The sequence below is a fragment of the Diaphorina citri genome, unplaced genomic scaffold, assembly GCF_000475195.1.
Source record: "Diaphorina citri unplaced genomic scaffold, Diaci psyllid genome assembly version 1.1 scaffold458, whole genome shotgun sequence".
NCBI classification, from domain to species: Eukaryota; Metazoa; Arthropoda; class Insecta; order Hemiptera; family Psyllidae; genus Diaphorina; species Diaphorina citri.
In genome coordinates this window covers 140,016-145,952 of record NW_007377893.1, presented here as the reverse complement: position 1 = coordinate 145,952, position 5,937 = coordinate 140,016, and positions in this window count along the sequence as shown.

Genomic DNA, 5,937 nt, shown 5'->3' with positions numbered 1-5,937 from the left:
GGAACGGCTGGCTTTCTCCTATCCTGTCTTCCTTCTCTCTTTGCCAGCCTAGTTAGCTTAGTTGGTAGTGCGTCTGCCTTGTAAGCGCTAGGCCGCGGGTTCGATTCCCGCCCGGGGCGGGGATAATGTTCGTTCTCGGAACGGCTGGCTTTCCTCCTATCCTGTCTTCCTTCTCTCTTCGATTTCGGGACGATAAGACTTCTATTGTAAGCGCTAGGCCGCGGGTTCGATTCCCGCCCGGGGCGGATTTTATCCTGATGGGATAATGTTCGTTCTCGAGGCGGTAAGCGCTAGGCCGCGGGTTCGATTCCCGCCCGGGGCGGATTTTATCCTGGATAATGTTCGTTCTCGGAACGGCGCTAGACCCGGGTTCGATTCCCGCCCGGGGCGGATTTTATCCTGATGGGATAATGTTCGTTCTCGGAACGGCTGGCTTTCGTCCTACGGCATAAATTAAGTTAAGGTTCAGCCAGCCTAGCTAGCTTAGTTGGTAGTGCGTCTGCCTTGTAAGCGCTAGGCCACTGGGCTCGATTCCCGCCTGGGGCGGATTTTATCCTGATGGGATAATGTTCGTTCTCGGAACGGCTGGCTTTCTCCTATCCTGTTTCCTTCTCTCTTCGATTTCGGGACGATAAGACCATAGCAGTTACAGTTCCCTCTGTCAAACCTCTTTTAAAAAAAAAAAAATACCTATCTCAAATTCTTTGTGGTAAAGCAGAGCTTTTTCACAACTTTTAGTGGATATCACAACATCACTAAGTGCCTCCTTTGCAATCAATTTCCATATTTCAATAATCTTTTTACACTGGTAATGCCGCTCTGGTCCCTACTCGATTAAAGTATTAGCGACTCAATTGTCCTCACGAGGTTGAGAGTGCACCTCGATATCCAAGCACAGAGCCGAAAAAAATTCAACCCCGCCGGGAACCAAACCGGGGACCTCCAGCGAGTGATACCCACTCGGCCAAGGAGGTTACTTCAAGTCATCATCATTACCAGTATTACCATCAGATGGGCAATGGGCATCACACAACTGTACGATCATGATCCGATGATGACACAAAACACATCTTATCATATACAGACTCTTTATTCGGACCAATGGTTACCAAAGTTCGTAACAAAGACACAGCGAGTTTACCTCATAGCTCTCAATAGTCGAAGAAAAGAGGGAGGTAAAAGGAAGTTTACCCACTCGGCCAAGGAGGTTACTTCAAGTCATCATCATTACCAGTATTACCATCAGATGGGCAATGGGCATCACACAACTGTACGAATGTACGATCATGATCCGATGATGACACAAACACATCTTATCATATACAGACTCTTTATTCGGACCAATGGTTACCAAAGTTCGTAACAAAGACAGCGAGTTTACCTCATAGCTCTCAATAGTCGAAGAAAAGAGGGAGGTAAAACGAAGTTACAGTGGCGTAGCGTGGTCTAAATTCAAGTGTAGGGCGTGTAGGGCACTAATTTCCATCATCCTTGCTTCTTCATGATACAGATACACGGTGTTACGCAGAGCTGAGCCAGCTGACGGTTAGAGCTGAGCCAATGCAGCCAGTGTGATAAGGAGAGCTGCAAAAGTTAGGTACACGGTAGATCAAATACACAGCGCTCCTAAACACAAGAAGATTAAAACCATTTGGAATATAGTTCGTAGTTACAGCAAGACCACTAAGAAACAGCATGTGGAGCTTAGGCTGGTGGTGGATACCACGATGTTTACTTACTCCAAAAGCAGGATCAATATTTTCATACGTTGGTAGGTATCTATTTTGGATCAAAGGAAAATGTATGTGTGTGTGTGTGTGTGTGTGTGTGTGTGTGTGTGTGTGTGTGTGTGTGTGTGTGTGTGTGTCAAAATTGGCTTTATGCTAATGTTGTTCTCATCACAAACATTTGCTTCTATTCGAAATTACTTTTGAACTGCGACAGCACATACAGATACTTTTGGGGGGGAAATCTGGTAGGTGGGTAGGCAGATAATTTCATTATTATCAATTTATCACAGAAACATTATAAAAAAATATATTTTATGTAAATAAAAAAAGTGCATAATTTGTGGGTATTACTTCCAGCTAGTACCTAGAGTAATAATAAAGGAAGGACGGACTAAAAATCAACGGAACGATTCAAACATTCAAAACATACTTCACACATTCAAAAGAGTATCTAATCGAAGAGAGAAGGAAGACAGGATAGGAGAAAGACAGCCGTTCCGAGAACGAACATTATCCCATCTTTCTGATAAGGTTCGCTCTCAGAACGGCTGGCTTTCTCCTATCCTGTCCTTTCTTCGACTTCGGTACGGTAAGACATCCCTCCGTTGTTATAGGTTATAGTTCGCTCTGTCAGATGAGTGCCATTTAGGAGAAAACTGATCGAATCTGCGGCGTCTAGAGCACGTTATGTTCCTGTTCCTAGTAAGTCTAAAAGTGCGTCCACAGTCCACACTACAAACGACCCAAGTCGATCGTCGTCGTGTTTCATTCGTGAAGGTGTGTCCACACATAGTCCACGCCGTCGACCGACCGTCAATCGATGGTCGATCGACGTTGACTGAAACCTCTGCCTCGACAAAATAAATTCACCTCGTCGATTGACGTCTTCGACTATGTGTGGACCCAGCTTCAGAAGTAAATGAAGTAGTTAGGTACCTAATAAGGATTTTGGTGGAAAGTGATGTTGGAGTGTGGACGTGTTTCAGGTTTTGTTTATTCATTGGGGAAAGTGTCTTGCGTATATTTTTTTCGAGAGGAAGGAAGGGAAAAACAAGTTTGTCTCAAGTTGTTCTTAACGACTTCTTTTCTCTTCACTTTCGGGACGATAAGACCTTAGCACTCTTAGCAGTAATAGTTTCCTCATTGATATATCAAACCTCTTGAAAAAAAAAAAAGACTAGGGCAGTCAGCGGCGAATCAGCGATAGAGGTTGAAGCAACTGTTCGTAACGGATGACGCAAGTTAATCAACATTGTGCTTGTTTAGTGATTGGAGTGATTGGACGGCTAACCGTCTCGTCTGGGCACACAGTCTGCTGGCTCTCACTCAGGTTGATTGGGGTAATGTGAGTAGCAGGTTGAAAAGGGATTTAGGGATTTTAAGGGATTTTTAACCATTTTAAGGGATAATAATTTTTATTTATCTAATAAAAATACATTATTTATTTAAAGTCAATATTTAAGGGTATTTGAGTGAAATTTCGAGTGTATGGCCGCCATACACGCCCTACATGGACGCTACGCCACTGGAAGGAAATAAGAGAAAAAAATTGCTAAAAGGTCTTATCGTTCCGAAAGTGAAGAGAGAAGGAAGACAGGATAGAAGAAAGCCAGCCGTTCCGAGAACGAACCTAACTGTTTAGTATAAAATCCAATTTCCTCCCTCTCGGAGGCCCTGCCCCGATAACTGACAGTGTCTTTTGGAACCAGGTTAAATCTGGACAGTGCTTAAATTTGACTCGAGATGAGACAAGTCCCAGACCCACCCAAGGGAACTAGTTTGCTTACCCCTGAGTTAGACCAATGGACTGTTCGACAGAAAATGAGTCAGTCCACAATATCATGAATCATTCATTCTCTTCATCAAGTATCACATTGTTCATTGTAAAGGGTAACTGTAACGTACCCAGCACCTAGTCACAGCAGGTATTGAGTGGTCATCATTTTCTATCCCTCTGGAATGCGGGATTGTGGCCCAAGAATGACCTTTCTATAAGGTTGTATACGATCGATCTAACAACGTCCCTTCCATTCAAGTCTTTGTTGTCTCGACATTGTTCGAAAAGGGCCTTGTAGCCCTTAGGCCCTTTAGCTGCATAACTTGACAAAGAACTATCTTTAGAATCAAAAGGAATAATTTGGTCGGGCATGACTCATAAGCCATAATAGTATATGAGTCACCAAAACACCAAAGTAACGGACATACTCTTGAGGGGCAGGTTTTGTAGGTATAACTGGTTCATGACGATATAGGTACCTACATAGATACATAAAAGTGTGTGTTGTTTTTTTTTTAAGAAGAGGATAACCGTTGCGTTGTGCTGTTTTCAGGACGCTTATCCTGTTTTCGACAGCAGCAAAAAAGAGGAAATCGCATTTTTTTTTTTTTACTAGGTAGCGAAAATAAAATAACGATGAAAATATCTTTTGCTTCATAAAATTGTGCATTAAAAATCATTTGAAACAGTTTCCCTTGCAGGCATTTTTTCAATAATAATTGTGATTTTCCTGAATGATGCCTGAATGATGCTTCTCCTCTTGTCGAATACCTCAGTCTACCTCCCTACCTGTGATGTAAGGGGGTAAGCAGGTGGTAGGGAAATTCGAAATTCATTTCAAGACATGATTGAATTCTGATTGACGGAATTTCACATTCCAGGACTATTGAGTCACAAGCCCGTGTCACAGTAGGTACGTTGATTACGTTGAACAAACGGTCTCAAATTTTTTACAGGTGATTAGATTTCACGTTTTGGCGTTGCAGTTGTAGTGACGTCAAAATTATGCGAAATGCAAAGTTTGTTTTGCTTCCAGGAAATAATAATAGACTCTTGAGTGGAAGGCAACCACTAGGCGAGGTTAACACGGTGCGGTGGGTGGTGGTACCGAATTTGCTGTTGAATACTGATCTCAGGACAACTTTCAGTACCTATATGGTGTCGATCGATCGTGTGGACAAGGTAAGTTATAGAGTCAGAGTGTGCAGGCTCGTATAGAACCTACCCAAACATGAGAACCTACCCAAACACAATACTAGACCTGCCCGAAGTTGACGGTACTATTCATAGAACTCAGACATTCCCTCGGCCTCGACATGAGAAGAAAAGACAAGCCTGTGAATGTGAATGGCTAGCCTTAGGCTTAGGCCAGCCGTCCACTCTCAGGTGCACTGATCAGGTCCGCCTGTCAGGTCTACCTGATACCTCATGAGTACGCACACTATCATTTAAACCTGACAAAGCAGGTGGTAGGGAAATTCGAAATTCATTTCAAGACATGATTGAATTCTGATTGACGGAATTTCACATTCCAGGACTATTGAGTTATCTTTTGCTTCATAAAATTGTGCATTAAAAATCATTTGAAACAGTTTCCCTTGCAGGCATTTTTTCAATAATAATTGTGATTTTCCTGAATGATGCCTGAATGATGCTTCTCCTCTTGTCGAATACCTCAGTCTACCTCCCTACCTGTGATGTAAGGGGGTAAGCAGGTGGTAGGGAAATTCGAAATTCATTTCAAGACATGATTGAATTCTGATTGACGGAATTTCACATTCCAGGACTATTGAGTCACAAGCCCGTGAAAGTGGTTATTTTGCCGATTTAAGAAGCTATATTACAGATGGACAAGATGGCGGCTAAATAAGACGAATAAATTAATCTTCTATTCTTAGTTGAGTTTTTGCGGCCCGCCAACTCTCTACCTTGGTCTCTTGCGGCCCTCGGGTGCCCTGAGGTTGGACAACCCTGGGCCCAAGAATGACCTTTCTATAAGGTTGTATACGATCGATCTAACAACGTCCCTTCCATTCAAGTCTTTGTTGTCTCGACATTGTTCTAAAAGGGCCTTGTAGCCCTTAGGCCCTTTAGCTGCATAACTTGACAAAGAACTATCTTTAGAATCAAAAGGAATAATTTGGTCGGGCATGACTCATAAGCCATAATAGTATATGAGTCACCAAAACACCAAAGTAACGGACATACTCTTGAGGGGCAGGTTTTGTAGGTATAACTGGTTCATGACGATATAGGTACCTACATAGATACATAAAAGTGTGTGTTGTTTTTTTTTTAAGAAGAGGATAACCGTTGCGTTGTGCTGTTTTCAGGACGCTTATCCTGTTTTCGACAGCAGCAAAAAAGAGGAAATCGCATTTTTTTTTTTTTTTTTTTTTTTTTTTTTTTTTTTTGGGAGGAAAAAAAAAA